Here is a 22,514-nt window from a genome sequence, read left to right as displayed (position 1 = left end):
TCCCAGAAGGGTTTCAGGGTGGAGACTAGCCAGTCAGGGTGTGATGTAGCAACGATGAAACATACAACTTTCCTCTAGGTCCTAAATGCTTCCTCCTCCCCCACTATCATGATCCCAATTCTACCTTACAAATCAGGCTAGACCAGAGGATGTGCACTGTACAGATAGGAAATGGCAACACAAGGAATCCAGGATGGATGATCCCTTCAGGACCAGTGGTATGAGCGGCAATACTGGGAGGGTGGAGGGAGGGTGGGTTGGAAAGGGGAAACCTATTACAAGGCTCTACATCTGTCCTCCTCCCTGGGGGATGGACAACACAAAAGTGGGTGAAGGGAGATGTCAGACAGGGCAAGATATGACAAAATAATAATTTATAAATTATCAAGGATTCATGAGGGAAGGGGAGCAGGGGGAGAGGGGAAAAATGAGGAACTGATGTCAGGGACTTAGGTGGAGAGCAAAGGTTTAGCGAATGATGAGGGCAATGAATGTACGAATGTGCTTTACACAATTGATGTATGGATTGTGATAAGAGTTGTATGAGCCTCTAATAAAACGATTAACATTTTTAAAAGACTATACAAAAGATAGATCGACACAGTACTTACAACAATGGAATACAGCACACCAATCATTGGGAATATGAGGCAGGGCCAGTCAAGTATTTTTCTGTTACGTACAAGGTTGCTGTGAGTCAGAGCTGACTAGATACCAACGTAAAACAACAGGGGCATTTCGAGTCTGTCTTAGAGAGTCACTATGAGTCCAAATTGATTTATATGTTTGTGTGTCTATTTAAACTATTAGGTAGAATTCTATGAGCATTTTTAAAATTCAAGGCCAGCTTCTCTTGTTAGGGTAATAATTTCTGTTATCAAAGACTGGGCTCTATGGCAACAAAGGTAAGAAAACGGTAACCACAACAAAAACCATTTATGACTGAGGAATGAGAGAAAGTAACATCATCATGATCTGAGGCTTCCATGCTGCTGAGGATGGAGGGAGGCCCTGCAGTGACTGATCGACACTGGTGGTACACCCGAGGATTCATAAGTGGACTTGCCACCATGGTCTGCCAACCGAATGAGTTCCATATGCCTGACAGAGCAGATTTTGGAGACATGTTTGTAGTAACTAAACCCTTAGAAACCCAAGTTGCTGCCAATGCCCACCAATGACTGGATAATTTTGCAAAGTGAAACAGGGTAAAGATAGTGGTCAGCAAAGAAGAGTACAGATGCCTGATCATGAAGCTATGTTAAATATGGCTAATCCAAATGGACTTGCTGCTGAATTAGTGCCCACACTGAATGCCCACATGGCCACAGGGATCACTGGCTTTGGAATTATAGGACACTCTCAGAGTCTTGCCCAACAGCAGAGAAGTGTCCTACATCAGTCATAAACTGCTCATCAAATGGCTGCCATTAGCAAGGCCAATGGAAGATTTGGGTTTCTTCAAGGAAACTCAGCAGAAACCTTGGGAAGACTACTGATTTCTCTACCAAGAGAACAGGGAGCTCAATTTTGTTCTGAAATCAAATCTTCCAAGTATGGAGAAGGTCAGCATTGTAGAAAAGGGAAATTAGATGGCCTGGATGATTAACAAACCTCAAGTTCTTAAAGTCTTATCTCTGGGGGCCGCAGTGACCGGGCATGCTCCTGACAATTTCACTGCCTCCTCTGAGCCAACCTTATGATATAGGAGAGCAGACATCATGCGCCGCCTAAAGCCTTTGGATACAACCATGGAGAATTCTCAAGGGTTGATTTTAAAACCTGTCCAAAGGCTGACCTTTCTCAATTAGTTGAATCACTTCATCAAAACCTGCTTGTATGGATTAAATGCTATTCTGCTAACTACAAGATCAGCAGTTCAAACCCACTGATTGCCCTGTGGGGAAAAGTTGAGGTTATCTTCTCTTGTTAAAATTAATAGCTACAGAAACCTTAATTAGGTTTGCTGTAAATTGGAATCAATTTGATAGCAGTTAGTTTGGATTTTATTTATTGACCTCTTTGTAATTTTTGAATCTCTATGAATAAGTTTGTGAACAAATATTCTCTGAATTTATCTTTCCCAACAAAGTAGATAATAATGCTTATATTTTAGTGAGCTGATTAAAATAATAAAATTTCCTTTTAGTTAATTCTAAAACATCAACAACAACAAACCCCGATATTATGTATAGTCCAAGGCCAGAGGTAACATTCGGAACTCTGAGGGAAGTTTTCCTGCATCTCTTGGGTTGATGAGGAGCAGAAGAGCCTCTGCTTCCTCTTTCCCAAAAGCAAGAGGCTTATTTAATTTGAGGAATTTTCCCCCTTTGCACTGGGTTGATTCATTTCTGCAGAAGGAGTGAGATTATTAATTAAAAATAAATTATATGCACACACAAAAAAGTAAATTGCAAAGTGAATAAAAGGTAGATGCAAATAAGTTTGATCAGCATGTTTTTCTTGAATTTTCTATTTTATTTTATTATTTCTTAATCAATAGTTTTTGAGGCATATAATTCACATATCATAAAATTCAATAATTCAATCACACTAAGAAGAATTGCACCATTATCCCCACAATCAGTTTCAGAGCATTTTATACCTTCTTGTAATCATCATTATTAGCTCTCTATTTCCCTCCAACTTCCCCTGCCAAACCCCCAAAGAACCATTAGTTCAGTGACTGTCTATAAATTTACCTATACCAGGTTTCATATACAGAAAACATTAAGCAACAAATAGAACACTAACAAGAATTAAAAAGAAAAGCGGATGAAAACCTCAATTGAAAAATTAACAGAAAATATTAAAACTAGAAAAAAATTAAATGGATCATAAGGAATATCAAATGATAGTGCACTAAATTTTAAGCTAATTGTATCTACTTTTGATAAAGTTAAATTGTTAAGAGAGATATTATGCAACATCAAATCCTTCATTAGCTCTTCGTGAGGCATGAGAACCTTCCTGCTCTGAACAAGGATTGAGAAACTTGTCCACAGTGTGGGAAAGGTGGATTGTAGCCATGTGACTTGTCCACAGTGTGGGAAAGGTGGCTCTGCAGCCATCTGACTTGTCCACAGTGTGGGGAAGGTGGCTCGTAGCAATCTGACTTATGCACAGTGTGGGAAAGGTGGATGTAGCCATCTGATTTGTCCACAGTGTGGGAAAGGTGGCTCCATAGCCATCTGACTCGGCGTTTGTTGCTGATGTTTCTCCCTCAAAACCCCGTTAAGGACAGGGAAAGACAGAGAAAATTCTAGAACCCAGGCCCTGGTGATCATTCAGGTGGTAAATTTTGGAGCTGAAAATCAATTCCTGGTGATTTCATCAATAAAGAGGGATTTCTAGCAAAAGGAAATAAAATTTGGTTGAGAAATTAACAAAAAGAGCATATTTACTGTCAGCAATTCAAAACTCTGTGAGAGTCAGGACAATGTGTGTCTCCAGGACTCCACTTCAGCTGTGGCACTCAGCTCATTTGCCTGGCACGTAGACAGAGCTCAGTGAGACTTTGTCCAGGTGAGCGGATGAACAAGTGAAGGGAGCAATGAAGGACAGAGGCCATCTTTACTGCTAGATGTACTTTACAGCTGTGCTTCTGATGGTTCAGTTTGAATGTTGGGAGCTATCCTTCAGTTCCAACAAACACTAGTAAGCAGAATTTAGTTGAGGAAATCTGCAATGAATTTAAGGGTTATAATAGCCAGTGAAACAATGCATCTATTACAATTCTCTAAACTCTAGTAAAATGTGCTCAGGCAGGGCCTGAGCATTGAAGAGAAAAGGAGGGATTGTTGGACAAGAGGCTAAATTATCTTGCTTGAGTGATTTGATTTCCTTGAAATACAAGGTCACATATGGCCAATTTCGTTCTTTCTACTCTAAAGAAGTCCAGATCAAAACATCTAAATTGAACCCAAATTTCACAGTCGTTTCCCTTAAGGCCCAGCTCAGAAGCTGAGAGGCATCAATGCCTGATGATTTTTATGACAATCTCTAGTCTTGGCATAATAGGGTCCCTCAGTTGGTTTTAAGGCCCTTTCATTTGTAATATAACAGCTCTGTTGTCGGCAGTGCTCAATGACATCACAGTCATAAAACTCAGCAACAGCAAGAAGATTGTCTTGGTGTTGAAGTGGGAATTAGGCTGCAGCCAGCACCATGCTATCCTGTGTTCTTTGTTCAGGCTCCGGGCTCCTGCTGGGCTGACTGGTCCCAGTTATGGGCTATGACTAATGTGCGTGGCTGGCTTGTTTTTCACTGCTGCTTCCAGCAAAGAAGCACCATGTGGCCCTGGCATCTTGCCTCTAAGTCTCCTCTACTCTGACCTTTAGGGTCAAGACCTAATGTGGGCACTTATTCTGCAAACCTTTGATGACTGTCTGACGAATGCAAATGGGATATTTTGCCACCTGAAATGATCTCTTTTGATATTAATGGCATTTCTAAATTCATCAGAATCTTATTAAACTCTAAGGAAGGGTCTATATCTGGTATAAACAGTTAACACACTCGACTGCTAACCAAGGACTGGAGGTTCAAGTCTAACACAGACATTTTGGAAGAAAAGCCTATCAACCTACTTCTTAAAAATCAGCCATTGAATAATCATGAAGCACAATTTTACTGTTATTGGAACCCATTCATTGAAGATAATTTTTTACGAAGTTTTAAATTCTAAGCACGTCATCAGCTGAGGAAGAGTGACTGTATGATTTGTTAGTAGCTGACTGTTTTCCTACCCCACTTCTGATCCAAACCAACCCGAACCTGTGTACACTTGCTCCATGCTCTTCAGCTACTAGAAATCTGAGCCAACAGGCCTGCAAGGGAAGTTCAGGCAGCTTCAGCCCATGTGGAGACGGCCGTGTGTCAGAGAAGCCACATAAGACTTCAGCAATATACCATCTGTGCTTGCTGAAGAAAAGAAAATTGTTCACTCACCCATTTTTTGCCTCAAATGTTATTAAAAGTAATCAAGAGTAGAAATAAATGTAACATAACTGGGCAATTGTAGACCCAGAATGCTGCTGTAAACATCTGCATAAAGAAATGAAAATACCAGTCTCCCTAGGTAAGAGGCAGGCATGAAAATGAATTTAACAGGAGACAAATATATGAACTCACATCCTCCAAAAGGGGCAATTCTGCCCACCAGACAGCTCGATAGAAGGAGATGCTTTCCCAACTACTCTCTGTGGCACCCGCCATTGTAATACATGCCAAAGCATTTCCTGTGAGTTACCACTTCTACCCTCTCCTCCTCGGCATCCTGGAAAGCAAAAATAAACACCACTTAAACAGGATCTAGAAGTTTTATCCCCCCCCCCCCCCGAGCTAAAAGTATTCATTGAAGGCCTTGACTTTAGTGCCATTCCTGCTCCCATTTGCTTTTCCCAAGTTGAATAGAACCCTAGATCAGCTTCATTTTCCTGCCTTACAGCGACAATTTCCTCCTTATTAAATAAATAGTTATGGTTCCTGAGTGCTATCTTCAAAATCCACTGCCCCTTCTCTATTGACTTCTGGCCAGCCATGCTCTGTGGTATAGACTCCTCAAGCTCAGTCTCTTCTACACTTGAGTCTGCAAACATTCTAGGGTGAATTGATCCCATATGCCCTTCAAGAAAAGTCTTAATGGTGGCCTCTCAGAACTTCTTCCTGAGTATTATTTAGTTACTATCTGTGCCTCTGCTCTGAGTCTCTGAGAAAAAGACTTTTATCAACCACCTTGTTCTGCAAGTGTTTCTCAGACAGACTTCTTTGGAAAAGTCATTTTACCGAATGTGAACAGGTGTTGCATGCCACACACATACTCTGCCCAGAAACACATACAAATGTAATACATATTAACACTATTCATATATACTCATTACATGCAAAAATATACACACATGTACACTTTACACAAACATGTCCATGTCTGTATAGTCAAATGAGATAATGCCAAGATAGTGTAAAACTATTATTTCATATCATCTTATCCAAGAGTTTAATTCATGATAGATTAAAGACAATAAACTCACTGCCACTGAGTTGATTTTAACTCATATTGAGCCTCTAGGAGTAGAACTGTCCCTGTGGTTTTCTGAGGCTATAAATTTCCATAGGAGCAGAAAGCCTCATTTTTTTTCTTTAGGAGTAGCAGGCAATTTTGAACTGCTGACCTTGTGGTTAGTGGTCCATCTCACAACACACTATGCTATGAGGGCTCCTTATAACTTCTAAAGCTTTACAAGCAGGGCCTTAATGTGCAATATTTCCCAACATATTCAACCACAGAGCTATTCTTTGTGGACAGCACCACCAGAGATGGATAAATGTTCCATACAACATGATTTGGAAAATCTTCAACTAGAAGACTAAAATGAACCTCTTTCAAATTTTAAGCAACAGTGGTAATTATAATGACTCTTAATTGTGTAACCTCAAATAAAAACACAAGCATTTTTGAAGGCATCCAGAGAATACAATAGGAGTTGCTAAGTTGTGGTGCACAAGCCAAATCTAGCCTGCAGTTTGTTTTGGACGGTCCTGAAGCAAAAAAAAAAAAAAAATTTTGTTTGAACATTTTTAAAGGGTTGTAACAAAAAGCAAAATAAACAAAAGCAAAGGAAACAACCAAAAACAACAACAAAAGAATACAAGACAGAGACAACATGTGGTCCACAAAGCCATTTACAGGAAAAGTTTGTGTGAAGTATTGCAATCACGTTGACTCTGAAGTCTAGCAAACCTCCACGACAGAGTGAAATTGCCCTGAGAGTCTTCAAGGCTTGCCCTCCATATTGGCGTAGACTGCCTCACCTGTCTCCCAAGTTTAAAACACTGAATCACCTTTAAATTTAAATTAACTAGCAAGACAGTAAAATGCGAAAAACAAAAATTTAGTTCTTCAGTGGCACAGCCCCAGTTCAAGTGCTCCATAGATATATGTAACTAATGGCTACTATGTTGAAAAATGCAATATTGAAACAGTCCCACCATTACTGAACATTCCATTGCAATGTAGTTGTTGGTGATTTTAAAATAAAGTTCTTTTCTATCGTTGCTTTGTTTAAGAAATAGGATAGAAGCAGTGTGAACATGAGAATCTCAGGAAAGAGTCCTGACTGGTTTCTAGCATATTTACAACATGACTTCAGTGAAAGGTTTTCCACACGAAGTCTTCACGTCTGTTATCTTCTAGTTCTCAGAAACTAGATCAGTGGCTGGACCCCCCAGGCCATCAGATCCACAAGGACACTGAGACAAGCTAATGGTCAGCAGAGAAGTTCTCACTGGTAACTATTTTCAGTGCCAAGGTGAAATGTTTTTTGGCATGCCCCAATTTGCTTTCAAGTTTCTGCCTATTGATTTTTAATTTGCCTATCTTCTATAACCCCTTAAAAACAAGTTGATTTCATTTGATTGTCCAGAACAACTTTTCTCCTCACCTTTTCTTTTCTGTGGTATTATGTTCACATATTTAAAGAATCACAAATATATTTTGCAGGACAAAATATCAAATTCATATTCTTCGACAATATGGAATAATTGACAAAAGCCCTAAATTAGTTTGCTCTCCCCCACCAATATCTATAATTAGAAGGAGAGAAGATCATGGTTTAGTTCCTTACAGATATAAATTCTGTCTTCTTCACTAGAAGGTTGGCTGCAGATTTTCTGTTTAAACAGTATTTCTCCTCTAATACACTAGAATGTGTGTTGCCAGAAAGAGCATTTGCAGGAAGGAGTGCATTTGTAGAATCAAGGGATCAGCAACCTTAAAACTTATAGAACTAGAATTAAAACTACACCCAAACATTTCGTGCTTCTAGTGATTTCTGATGCAATTGGTTAAATGTTAGGTTCCTAACCCAAAGGGTGGCAGTTCAAACTCACCCAGTGGCTCCATGGGAAAAGCATTTGGAAATCTTCTTCTACAAAATGAAGGCAAGAAAATCCTTTGTTGTGGTTCTTTACTGTCAACGGGATCCCTATGATTTGACATCAACCTAATGGTAGCTAACAACAGCAACAACAAAAAATTATTTAACGAGCAATTTTACAGCATGGTCTGGGGTCATAGTTAGCATCGTCTGGCGGGCTGATAACCACAAGGTTAGTGGTAAAAAACCACCAGCCAACCTACGGGAGAGTTACAGTCTCAGAAACCTACAGGGGCAGTTCTACCCTGTCCTATAGGGTCGCTATGAGTTGGAATTGACTTGATGGCAGTGAGTTTTGATTTTTCTGTTTTGAGAGTCATTGTTCAGAAAGGGTAGAGTGAACATAAATTAAAATTTAAGAACTATAAGGATTAAAGTGTAAAATAATCTCTAATAAATTTTATTGTTTTAAGATATGAATACATGCATCATGGTGCAGAAACCAGTTATGAAAAGGTGAAAAATTATTCTGTGATAAGGCAAGCATAATGTTTCACAATGGGTAACTCCAAAGACCAGAATTTATACCGTATTTGATGTGTGATAAACTATAGTCAGGCTACTACCATAAAATCCCATCTACAAACCAAGAAATACTTGGGAGTTCTTCCAGAAGAAAATATAAGATTGTTCTGTGGAGTCACATTTATAACTCAGGGCCCCCAAACTGTTCTTTTTTGATTCACATAGACCAAAATTGAACTAATTTAAAAACACATTTTTTTGGTGACCATCTACTTTGCCAAGAATTAGGCCCTTCTCCAAGCACTGGTTGTTCTTGATAATGTTTCCAAAGCATATGAGAAAATAGGATCTACCATACTACAACAACAATGACAACTAAGTGGGACAAGCAAACAGAAACTATCAGATGCTGGAAAAGTCGAGGAGAGATTGAAACCCTCATACACTGCTGGTGGGACTGCAAATATGTGCAGCCACTGTGGAAAGGAATATGATGTTACCTCAAGCAACTGGGAATAGAAATTTCATATGATCTAGTCCTCCCTCTGCTGGGTATATGCCCTATAGAAGTAATATTCATAAAGAGAATAAATATTCACATCCATGTTCATCACAACACTGTTTACAATAGCAAGAAGATGGAGACAATTTAAATTCTCACCGGTAGAAGAACGGATAAAGAAAGTTTGGTAAAAACACATAATGAAATATTATGCATCATTAAAAAAATGATGAAAACATGAGACACCTCATAGTAAAAGTGGACCCATAGAACATTATACTAAGTGAAGTTAGGGAATTCCAAAAGGACAAATATTATATGAGATCACTGTTAGAATAAGAAGGAAAAACACAAGGTAAAGTCTTTCATACCAAAGGGAGCAGACTTTAGAGAGATAGGAGGAAAGGTAAAGCAATGAGCTAAACTGCTGATGGGGATTAACTTGGGTTAAATGGAAGACAATGGTTCACAGAGATAAAAAAGAAATCAAGATGAAGGATAAAGTATTAGGGGTTTCATACAGTAGAACCCCGGATTTCAACATTAATCTATTCTAGAAGTAGTACCGAGATGCGATGCAGTAAAGTTCCAAATCAATTTTTCCCATAAGAAATAACTGAAAGTGGATTAATCCAAGTTTTTACCCTAACATTGCCTTTTTATACAAAACGTTACATAGAAATTTCAAAGTAAATATGTTCAGAGTTAAATAATATAATTTAAATAAGAAACACAAAATTTAAAATGTTTTTAACAATTACAGTATGGTCCATACCTTGAGAGTGATGAGGAGCTGGATCTGTGGACACAGATGTGGAGAGGAGGTATGGAGAGAGAATCATCGTTTGGAAGGGAATCCCCTTCCATAAAATCAATTGGTAGTTGCTTTTCAGGAGATTTTTCCCTTATTTGCCTATTTTCACTAGGACCTGGCTTTACTTTCTCTTTAAAAAGATCTGTCTAATGTGGTCTGCTGTTGACATTTCCTTAACTGTTTTCTACAATGGTTTTCTAAATTATCATCAACAATATCAATAACACTGTTAACCAGTTCCTTATCATGAGAATTCTTTTCAAAAAAACTCTTTAGGACCCATGTTTTTTATCTAAAAACAGTACTCAAACCACAAAACCTAAGGAAATTATAGTAAAACACTTGGAACACAGTTGGAAAAGGATTAAACCATGTGTACTAACAATGCCAACTAACACAGAATGACCAAAGCACGAACTGCTCTTGTTTACAAAATTCATGTACATTGGGTTGGATTCCAATGTTTTGTTCAAGCTCCAATGAAAATTTTCTCGACCTTTCACGTTAAAATCCAATTATGTCATCTGCCAAGATGGTGATCGAGTAACACATACCAGAGGAACTCCGCAGAAATCAGCACAGGAGAGAAACTGAAATGGAAATTCAAGGCTGCCAGGTCACAGGAGGAGCATCCTAAAGATAAGTAGACACAGATCCACCAGATTTTTAGTAACTGAGGGCTTTTGGTTTACCACTGCAGAGGCTGACTAAGGCTTAACCTTAGCCCCACCACAGTCTTGGCCAGAGCCGAACTCTTTTGGCCAGCCCAGGAGGTTTACTTTGACACAGCCACAACTTGCCGCCGCCTCTGTGCAGGGTTTAAACCCTTCCGTCCCATGGCCAGGTGATCAGGACTCCACTAGATCTCTACTTTTGTTGCTCTCTCATCTCTCCCCCCCCCCCCACAGTCTCAGCAGACTCAGGGTTGGTTTTTCCCCCTCTTTTCTTACCTCTCACACACCACTGCCAATCTCCAGGTCACGCCTCTTCACCTACGACAGCGGTTCTCAACCTGTGGGTCACAAACCCTCTGGGGGTCGAATGACCTTTCACAGGGGTCGCTGATGACCATCAGAAAGCACATATTTCTGATGGTCATAGGAACTGAGACACTGCTCTTCTACTGGTCTCCAGGTGGGTCTGCCCACATATGAGTACCTGGTGTGAAGACTGTTACCCATCCTACACCATGCTTCAAGACAAAATTTCATTTATTTTTAATTAGAAATGAATATTTCACAATAGATAATTACATATTATTTTTGTGATTATCATGATGCTTTAATTATGTTCAGTTTGTAACAATGAAAACACTTCCTGCATATCAAATATTCACAATATGATTCATAACAGTAGCAAAATTACACTTATGAAGTAGCAACAAAAAATAATGTTATGGTTGGGGGTCACCACAACATGAGGAACTGTATTAAAGGGTCTCAGAATTAGGAAGGTTGAGAACCACTGACCTAGGACAATTATGCCCAACCTCCAGCCAGCTGGGGGAGCTCCACCCTGTGTAATTTGGGAAACCCCACCCGCCTTCTGGTGCAGGGGAAAACACACCTACCCTCCAAGGCTCTTTAAATGGCTTGGGGGAAATCCCACCCATGCTTTCGGGTGTGAGGGAATTCCTATCCAACTTACAATAGTTAAACTATCCAACTATCCAAGGAGAAAATCAAGAAAGCAGCTAGAGAAAAACAAGCAGTAACCTATAAAGGTACCCAAATAAGAATATGCCCAGACTTATCAGAGGACACTATAAAGAAGAGAGTGGAGTAGCATATTCCAAACATTGAAGGAAAATAACACAAATCCAAGAATACTCTATCCAGCCAAATTATCTCTCAAGATTGATGGAGAAGAGTCTTCCCAGAGAAGGAAAAACTCAAAGAATATGTAAAGAGAAATGCAGGCTTAAAAATTATCCTTGCCAACACAATATGGGCAGAACAGCATTTACCAAGCACAAATAAGCGACCACCACATAAAACAATCCCACCCAGAAGGCAACAACGAAAAACTAGCCCCAAAGATCATATTGTCTTAAGGGTGGAAAGAAGGTGAGAATGAACCACATACACACACACACAACTCACTGATAAGAAAGGGAGGTAGGTAAACACTCAACACAAAAGATACAAGATGCTATCACAGAGTCCACAGATGGATACAATAACTGAATACCAATGGACTGAGCATGGGCATTAAAAGACAGAGGTTAGTAGACTGGCTTAGGAAACATATCCATCAATCTTCTGCCTTCAGGAGATACATCTCAAGATTACAGACAAAAATAAGCTGAGAATCAAAGGCTGGAGAAAAATATACCAAGAAAAAGACAGTGACCTCCCGAACCCTTTCTATGCAGCCAGTGTAACGCTGAAACCTAAAGCAGGCAAGGATCCCACAAGAATTGAGAACTACAGACCTGTAGCCCTAAGGAACATGGATGCAAAAATTCTTAATAAAATATTGACCAATAGAATACAAAAGTATATAAAACAAATAATTCACCATGACCAAGTGGGATTCATACCAGGGATTCAGGGATGGTTCAACATATGAAAAACCATTAGTATCATATGCCACATTGACTTGAAAATCTTTAAGAATCACATGATAGTATTGATAGATGCGGAAAAAATATTTGGCAACATCCAACACCCATTCCTGTTTTAGACACTCAAGAAGATAGGAATGGAAGGGAAATTCCTCAATATAATGCAAGCTATATATAAAAGGCAAACAGCCAACATGGTAGTCATTAGAGAAAAGCCAAAAATAATTCCACTTTTAAAGGGGGCCAGACAAGGATGCCCCCTGCCCCCATTCTTATTTAAAATCATACTGGAGGTCCTAGCTAACAGCATAAGGCAAAGAAAGACATCAAACATATTCGCCTGGGGAAGGAAGAGGTGAAAACCTCATTATTTGCAGATGATATGATTTTATGTATGGAAAATCTCAAAAGCTCCACAAGAGGAGTACTGGAAACAATAGAAGAATATGGTATAGTGGCAGGATACAAAATCAAGAAACAGAAGTTTTCCAGACTGCTATTATTACACATCAGACAAGACCACAAGAGAGGGTTAAAAGGTAATACCCTTCACAATAGCCAAGCACAAATGGAAATATCTAGAGATATACCCGACTAAAAAAACAAAATATTTGTATGAGGAAACCTACAGAACACTTTTACAAGAAACCAAGAGTGACCTCAACAAATGGAAGAATATCCCATGCTCATGGATCAGAAGACTCAATATAGTAAAGATGTTAATTCTGCCCAAGGCATTACATAAGTTTAATGCTACCCCGACACAAATACCATCACCTTTCTGCAAAGACTTGGAAAAACTGATTAACAACTTCATATGGAGAGGGAAGAAGCCCAAGAAGAGCACAGTGGGAGGGCTTGCATTATTTACCCAACTTTAGCACATATTGTACAGTCACCATCGTCAAAACCTCATGGTATTGGTACAATGACAGATACTCAGACCAATGGAAAAGAACTGGAAACCCAGAAATAACATCATCAGCATACAGACAACTGATCTGTGATAAGGGCCCCAAAATATCAAATGTGAAGCAAATGCACTCTTCAACAAATGGTCTGCACAAAATGGATATCTACCTGTAGAAAAATGAAGCAAGATCCTTACATCACTCCATGCACAAGAGTAAACTCAAGGTGGATCACAGACCTTGAGGTAAACCCAAAACTATTAGGGCCATCAATGAGGGAATTGGGACCAACCTGACAACTTTGGTGCAGGGAATACATAGGCTATCAGAAATAGGGAAGGACACAAATATAGATGAGTCACAAATTGACAAGTGGGATATACTGAAGATAAAACACCTGTGTACATCGAAAGAATTCACCAAGAGAGAAATATGAGAGTCCACAGACAGGGAAACACCTTTAGCAATGACACATCAGACAAAGGTCTTATGACCAAAATCTATAATACTTTGCTAGCTTCCAAAAAGGAAAAAACAAGCAAACAACTAATTGCCCACTGAGGAGGTGGGCAAAGGACTTGGCCAGAAGTTTCACAAGGGCAGAAATTCAAATGACCAATAAATATATGAGAAAATGTTCCACATCATTAGTCATAAGATAAATGCAAATTAAAACAACTATGTGGTACCACCTAGCATCCTCAAAGATAGCTCAATTCAAAAAATCAGAAAGTAACAAGTGTTAGAGGGACTGTGGTGAGATAGGAACTCTCATCCACTGCTGGTGGACCTGTAAGTATGCACAGGCACTATGGAAATTGATTTGGCAATATCTAAAAGAGATGGAAATTGAGCTAACATATGATCCAGCAATCCCCCTACTGGGCATATACCCAGAAAGACAATAAATAAACCACTGTCAGACATCTGCGTTCCAGTGTTCATCGCAGCAGAGTTCATAATTGCAAGGAGTTGGTAACAACCCAAATTTTCATCAATGGATGAATGGATTAAAACATTGTTGTACATACATACAATGGAGTACTACGCATCTCTAAAAAGCAGTGATGAATGCATGAAACTGGAGGAAATTATGCTAAGCAAAGTAAGCCAAGCACAGAAGGATAAGTTCAACTTGAGTCTGCTGAGGGAAGCTTAAAAATGCTAAAGGGGCATAGGGGAAAAACTATTGTACACATATATTACTGGGATGAGCTCCAGGTCGTAGGAGAGGAGCCTGACACAATCCAGGGATACATATGGCAGCCAACTAAAAGGGAGGGGAAAAGAAAGTTAAAAGAAAAAGACATGGGTAGTGGGCAAACAGGGCACTAACCCACCCAAGAGGAAGGTGTTGTTTATATCTTCACAGGAGTGGGAAAGAGGGACCAGACTTCAACTCAGTGTGCCAAGATGTGAATGCAACACATCAGCATGAAGCAGAGAGTCAATAGAGAGGTCTGTGGACTGGCCCCAATCCCAACTACATGGACACCCCGCCCCCACCAGAAGAATTTACTTCAGAGAAGAGCAGTGAAACTCCAGCTCAGGAAGTGGGGCGAGCACACAGGAGCAAAGGAAGAGGGAAGGAGACAGAGTGGAACACATCCTGGCCCACCAAGCCCTGAGGATGATATTCCTGCTCAAGGCAGCCAATTCAGAGAGGACAATAGGGCAAACCTCACCACAAGACGCCTCTTCCCTCACAGACACATAGTGCTTTGAGGAACAACACTGGAGGCACAATGTGGGAATTCTGCCCAATCGGACCCCACCACACGAGGGTGAAATGCTAAGGGTGTGCAATACAGCAGCAAGAGAACAAAGCAATGAAGTCCCCAGAGAATACCAAAAATAGACTTTGGGGACAGGGTGTTGCACCCCATCAGATATGTATAGGCTTTTCTTCTGTTGTTGTTGCTGTTTTGTTCCCTTTTGTTGTGTTTTCTTTGGTTCTGTCTTGTTTTTGTGCTTATTATTGTCTCTGCATGTCTATCTAGATAAGATAGGTGGGATAATCAATCCGGAGGGGGGGGGGGACAATGGGACCAATGGTTCTGGGGACACCGGAGGGGAGGTGAGGGAAAGGAAGTGGGTTTTAACAAACCCATGGACAAGGAAACACCAGGTGATCTAAAATCTATAGCAAGGAGGGCATAGGAGGCCTGGGGTGGGGGTAGAGGGGCTTGATCAAGGACAATGTAACTGAGAGGAATTACTGAAACCTGAATGAAGGCCGAACATGATAGTGGGTCAAGAGGAAAGTAAAAGGAAATAGAGGGAAGAACTAGGAGGCAAAGGGTACGCATAGAGGTCTAAATACAGGTATGTACATATGTAAATATATTTATATAATGATAGAAAAGTAGGTCTATATACATATATTTCTGTTAAGTATTAAGATAGCAGACAAACATTGGGCTTCTACTCAAGTACTCCCTCAATGCAAGAACACTTTGTTCTAATAACCTGGCATTCCATGATGTTCACCTACCTGACACAATTGCTGAAGACAAAATGGGTTCATAGCAAATGTGGTGAAGAAAGCTGATTGTACCAGCTATCAAAAGATATAGCTTCTGGGGTCTTAAAGGCTTGAAGATAAACAAGTGGCCATATAACTGAGAAGCAACAAAGTCCACATGGAAGAAGCACACCTGCCTGTATAATCATGAGGTGTCAACAGAATCAGGTATCAGACATCAAAGACCCAGAATAAATATCATATCAATATGAATGAGGGGGGGTGCAGAGGGGAGACCCAAAGCCCATCAGTAGAAAATTGGTCATCCCTTCACAGAAGGGTCATAAGGAAGAGATGAGCCAGTCAGGGTGCAGTGTAACACTGATGAAACATACAACTCTCCTCTAGTTCTTTAATGCTTCCTCCCACCCACTATCCTCACCCCAATTCTACCTTACAAATCCAGGTAGACCAGAACATGTACATGGGTACAGAGAAGAGTTGGAAACAGAGAATCTAGGACAGATAAGCCCCTCAGGACCAATAATGAGAGTAGCAATAATAGGAGGGTAAGGGGAAGGTAGGGGGAGAAAGGGGAAGCCGGTCACAATAATCTACTTATAATGCCCTCCCAAGGGGACGGACAACAGAGTAGGGTGAAGGAAGACGTTGGTCAGTGTAAGACAAGAAACAACAATAATAATTTATAAATTATCAAGGGTTCATGAGAGAGGGAGGGTGGGGAAGGGAGAGCAAAAAATGAGGAGCTTATGCCAAGGGCTTAAGTAGGAAGAAAATGTTTTGAAAATGATGATGGCAACAAATTGAAAAATGTGCTTGACACAATGGATGGATGGATGGATTGTGATAAGAGCTGTATGAGGCCCCAATAAAGTGATTTCTTTTAAAAAAATCCAATTTTGTCCAGTACTGATGTAGTTGAGTACCAAGGTTCTACTGTATTTTAAACTGTTGAATACAAAGTTGATGAACTGAAATGTAAACCTTCACCTAATTTATAATTAAAAATGACTGTCTACATGTATGTATGAGAACACCAGCGCCATCTCACTTCCATTGGGCATCCTGGCTATACTTCTCCATGACCAATTTGTTCTTTCTTCTGGTAGTGCATGGTAGAGTCTATATTCTTTGCCAGCAATATAATTTAAATGCAAGAATTCTGCTTTGGGCTTCCTTATTCATTGTCCGGATTTCACATGCATATGAGGCAATAAAAAGTCTATGGATTGAATCAGACACACCTTACTCTTCCAAGCGATACCTTTAATAGAATCCAACCAGCAATGACACAAGCAAAAACTATCATTTGTTTGCATAGGATTATAGAATGTCCAAACTAATCCAGAATGATAGAAAGTTGATTCATGGTTTCTTGGGGACAAAAAAGGAATGGGAAGGAAGCATTACAAAGCATCATAAGGTTGCCTTATTTTGTGGATCTGCTGTATATTACGATTGTTTGGATAGTTTCATGAATGTACATCTACTTTAAAACTTATCAAAGTGTATACTTCTTAATATTTTCAGTTTATCATATACCTATTGAACATCAACACAGCTTTTCTAAAGAAATAAGATAAAGCATAAAAAGTGGGTCCAAAATGTACATAATAAGAGTTCAACAAACAAAAAATAGGAGAGGTAAAAAGCAATATTTGCACACAGAATGACTATTTTCCAGAATTGGAAAAAAACAAGTGTCTTCCTATTTAATATACTCATTTAGCTCAGAGCAATATAACAAGCAACAAAACAACCAACAACCAGGAGTAGGTGAAAGAAGCAGCAACATACCCAATTCAGAGATGAAATTTTTAAAAACTGGAGTGAGATTTACAAAGATATGCTGATCAATGGAAACGTTAACCACAGTGATGGAACCTAGAGAACAATGGAACAATAATTTCATGCTTCCAGCAATTCCTTAACTTGAACTTTATCTTAAGCACAGGGGGGTCCTACAATCTTTTAGTCAGAGGTATTTTATAATCAGATGTATATTTTAGCAAAATAGCTCTAGAACATGTATGGAAGAACGCCTGAAAATTAGCTCCTGGAAACTCTGTAGAGCACAGGTCAACTCAGATGCACTTAGGATCGGAGTCAGAGTCAACTCAATGAAACTGGTTTGGCTTTTTTGGTTGTTGTTATTGTTTAATAATTCAGGAAGCAAGGAATGGGGATTTGTATTAAGGGACAATAGAGCTGGATAGAAAAAATAACAAGTTAGAATTAAAATTTTAGGCAGTCTCTGAATTACAAATAAATTCTGTTCTTAAATCTGTCTTTAAGTTGACTTCATATATAAGTTGAACCAGTTAGGTACTTTGGTATTTAACATTATTTACTCATGTGTTTTTCTTAGTATATAGTGTACCTTTCAGGCATAAAAAAAAATCAAAGAACCAGTTGCAGATATACTTATCATTCCTAACATAACAATAATGTTTTGATTTATGATGTCAAGTAGCACCATTTGTTATGAATCATTGGATGTATCTCAAATTTTAATATAAACTTATTTCTCATTTGTTGAAATAGTGATGTTTCAAAGGCTATATACATTGTGTGAAAATTGGTTTTATGCAAAAATGGTAGATGGCCACACTATATCACAAAAATGAAGATGATGACATCATTACATACACGGTAAATTGTACATCATATAACTGCCAAGCATTGAGAAACATGATAAAGACAAGTTAACACACATCTTTAAACATCATAGTCAGCATTATTCTTTTAGCATCTTAATATTTGTCATTGTCAGACATACAGCATTAATAAACCAAATAATTGGATAGATTTTTTACTATTATCATATATGTGAAGTGTTGGACAATGGGAAAGTAGAAAAATTAGTAGATACAATAGGCTTTATGAGTATGTGTTCATATCTGTGGGTTACACATAAGTGATGTTTGTACTCTGGGGATTGCCATTAATAATACATTTAAATTAATGTCCCCAAATGAGAAAAAGAGAAGAATCTTAATATATAATGAGAGGGAGATAGGTCTATGTACATATATTTATGTTAAGTAGCAAGGTAGCAGACAGACATTGGGCTTCTACTGAAGGCCCCCTCAACGTACGAACACTTTGTTCTAATAACCTGGCATTCTGTGGTGCTCACCTTCCTGACATGCTCACTGAAGTCAAAATCAGTGCATAAGCAAAGGTGGTGAAGAAAGCTGATGGTGCCCAACTATTACAAGATATAGCATATGGTGTCTAAAAGGCTTGAAGCTAAACAAGCAAGCATCTAGAAGGGAAGCAATAAAGCCCACAGAGAATAAGCACATCAGCCTGTGTGATCACAAGATGTCAACAGGATCAGGTATTAGGCATTAGAAGACCCAAAACAAACAATCATATTGATGTGAATGAGGGGGTCTCTGAGTGGAGACCCAATACCCATCTGTAGACAATTGGACATCCACTCACAGAAGGGTCACAAGAAAGGGATGAGCCAGCGAGGGTGCAGGATACCACAGAGGAAACACACAATATTCCTCTAGTTCTTTAATGGTTCCCTCATGCACCCACCCATTAGCATGATCCCTGTTCTACCTTACAAATCCAGCTAGACTGGAGCATGTACACTGGTACAGATATGAACTCTTGACATAAACCCCTCAGGAACAATAATAGGAGTGTTGATACCATGAGGTTAGGGGGAAACTGGGGGGGGGCAATGGGAACTGATCACAATGATTGATGTATAACCTCCCTCCCCCTGAGAACAGAAATATGGATGAAGGGAGACAGTGATGGTGTAATATATGAAAATAATTATAATAATTTATGATTTATCAAGGGTTCCCAAGGATGGGAGGGTGAGGAAGGGAGGTAAAAAAGAGGAGCTGTTACCAAGGGCTCAAGTAGAAAGAAAATGTTTTGAAAATGATTATAGCAACATATGTACAAATGTGCTTGATAAAATTGATGTATGGATTGTTATAAGAGCTATAAGAGGCCCCAATAAAATTATTTATATATAAATAAGAATGCATAATATGAGAGGGCTTCAAAAAGTTCATGGAAAATGGAATCAAAAGATAATAATTATTTTCCACAAACTTTTGAAGCCCCTCTTGATTAGGAAAAATAAGCTTAAGTGTAAATATTGATGAGTCACATCTCTTTACAGGGAGAGTTTGAATATCTGTAATTATCCAATTGGAACTGCTAAAACAGATTGGTCTGGAGATAGAGACTCGGGAGCTACGTCGATAGCCATAGTTACAAAGTGAGGTATGCTAGCATGCAAAGGAATTAGTTATAGACTTATCTGAGGAGGGTTCTTCTTTACCTCGAGGGTTTATTTCGAGATACACATTAATTAGTAGAAATAAAACAATTGGAGGAAAATCTCATTGGTTCCTAAGTAATGTGGAAATCAGAGCACATAGATTAGTGCTGAAGAGATGAAAGTCCGGTGTGATCATTTACATTAAAAAATGAATTAAAAAAAGAAGACCAAAATAAAAATTAAAATAGCCTCACATTCAATCATCCAAATGATTAACATCTTCCATGATGTATTTTTGCACTCACATAGAATATGTAAATATATAAACAATAACAGTGGAATCATATTATATATGTTATTTTTAAATATTAAGTTGAATTTTAGTTGAATTTAGGAGACGTAAACATAACAAGAAGAAAATGAAGAGATCATTGAACTTTAAGGTGAATATTTCTTCAACCTAAGAAGATTTTCTGAGCAATTCCTTTGACATTTTGGTACTATGATTAATACAGAGAAATTATATTTTTAATATTCACATTTATACTTCCAAGTAACAATGTCTCCTTGTTTCCTTCAAATAAATTTTGAAATATGTAGTATGTGTACCAAACCTTTCCTAATCTTGTACCAGCTTCCCTACTTACCCTTCTAGACTTGTATCCCACCTCCTACCTACATCCTCAAACCCCAAAAATAACGTAATGTAAGTGGAAGTTGGTTTAGTAATCTTGAACTCTTAAAATATTTGGAGATCCATTTATATCATTCATCTATCTAAAAATTAGGTTTCCCTTTAACTTTGGTGTAACAGCTATTATTTCACTGTGTGTTTGTGCCTGTGTGAGAGTGTGTGTGTTTGTATAGTAGAGAGAGAGAGAGAGAGAGAGAGAGAGAGAGAGAGAGAGAGAGAGAGAGAGAGAGAGAGAGAGTGTGTGTGTGTGTGTGTGTGTGTGTGTTTGTGAGAGAGAGACAGACACAGCGAATATATGTGGGAGTGAAATTAAATTTTATGTTTGGGGAGAGCAGGAAAAATATAAATATACATCATAATGTCAATGACACAAATGACTGTCATTAGTGAAGTGTTTACTCAATGCTGGACACTTTAAATTTAGCAAGCATTATTCATATTATTAAAAGGAAAACCCTGAAGGCCAGAGATGTTAAGTAGCAGAACCTTGACGAGTCTACAAAGCCTAACTTTCCAGTTGTTCAAAAACAACAAGAAAGGAATGGCCATGTGAAATGTGTCTCGGATGTTAGGTGATGGTTCAGTTTGATTGTTGAAAGTCGAAGTATGTGTTCCTGCAAAGAAAAGGACTTTAGGTGCTTTTTATGATCAATCTGCTACCAGTTCCTTCAGAAAGGCTCTTCGTGAATCCTTTGACTCTTATCTTTGGAGAGAGAGGATCAGGGAAGAAGTAAGTGAATGTATTACCTACAAAAGTGCTACTTAGAAACCCCTGAGGTGTTGATTCACGGAGTTTTGTCTGTGAAGATGGAAGACTTCGCCACCTCTCTACAATATGCCCGGGAAGACCACCTCATTGCAATATCTCCAAGATCTTGTCCGAGACCACAATTAATCCAACATTTTCTTTAAAGTCTGTGGGTATTAGATAATGAAAAAGTAAAGCCTATGGTTGGTCACTGAATACAAATCTTCTTGATTTTCATTTAAAAAATAAGCCTTAACTTGAGACATTGAGGCATTGATAAAAAGCTGCTCCTTCAGACTAATGTGGGTCAAATTTCAGTTCCATCACTTCTACTTTCTTGATAACCTTGGGAATTTGGACTCATGCTTCTTTACTTCCATTCCCTCATCTGAAAGATAAGCCTTCGGAGAAGGACATCGTGCTTGGAAAAACAGATGGTCTGTGAAAGAGAGGAAGACTCTCAAGTTGGGTTCATACAGTGGCTCACAAATAAACTCAAACACAGCACAGGTGTGAGGATGGCACAGCACCGGAGGGCTGCTATGAGTCACAACCAACTTGATGTCACCTAGCAACGATATCACCACCATCATATAAAAATAAGCCCTGTTTGCTCAGTGGTTGAGCACTTGGGTGCTAAATAAAAGGCTGGCGAACCTACTAGCCACTCCATGGGAGGAAGGTGTGGCAGTTGGTTTCCATGAGGATTACAGTCTTAGAACCACCATGTGCAGTTTGACTCTATCCTACAGGGTTGCTAGGCAGCAGATTGGCTTCGATGGTACCCAATAGCAACCATATAGAATTGCTGGGGATTTTTAACTTAGGAAATTTGTAAAGCACTTACACAAATACTAATTTCCTTATTTTACTTTGAAGAATCAATAACATTCTCTAATGGCTTTGTGGAAATGGCTGGTCTGTTGTGAAAATGATGTGTTTGAATTATAAGTAAGGAATAAGGAGAGAAATGAATCAAGAATAAACCCAAGGGAAAAGGAAAATGAAATGATGGAGCATGGTGTGGCGTATGTGAAACACACAGTTTACTAAAAAGGAAGTTACAGCTGAGAGTCTGACCTACCTAAATTAGCCAACAGTGCTGATTCAGAACACTTTGCAGCTTTCCCCCGG

At 38.9% G+C, this 22,514-nt stretch overlaps 1 pseudogene; it reads left to right on the top strand.

The window, feature by feature from the left end:
- The first annotated feature begins 998 nt into the window (after positions 1-998).
- Positions 999-1,609, top strand: LOC142455995 (selenide, water dikinase 2-like; annotated as a pseudogene).
- The last annotated feature ends 20,905 nt before the right edge of the window (positions 1,610-22,514 follow it).

The sequence above is a fragment of the Tenrec ecaudatus genome, chromosome 9 (genome assembly GCF_050624435.1).
Source record: "Tenrec ecaudatus isolate mTenEca1 chromosome 9, mTenEca1.hap1, whole genome shotgun sequence".
Lineage (NCBI taxonomy): Eukaryota > Metazoa > Chordata > Mammalia > Afrosoricida > Tenrecidae > Tenrec > Tenrec ecaudatus.
This window is presented reverse-complemented; position numbering and strand designations above follow the sequence as displayed.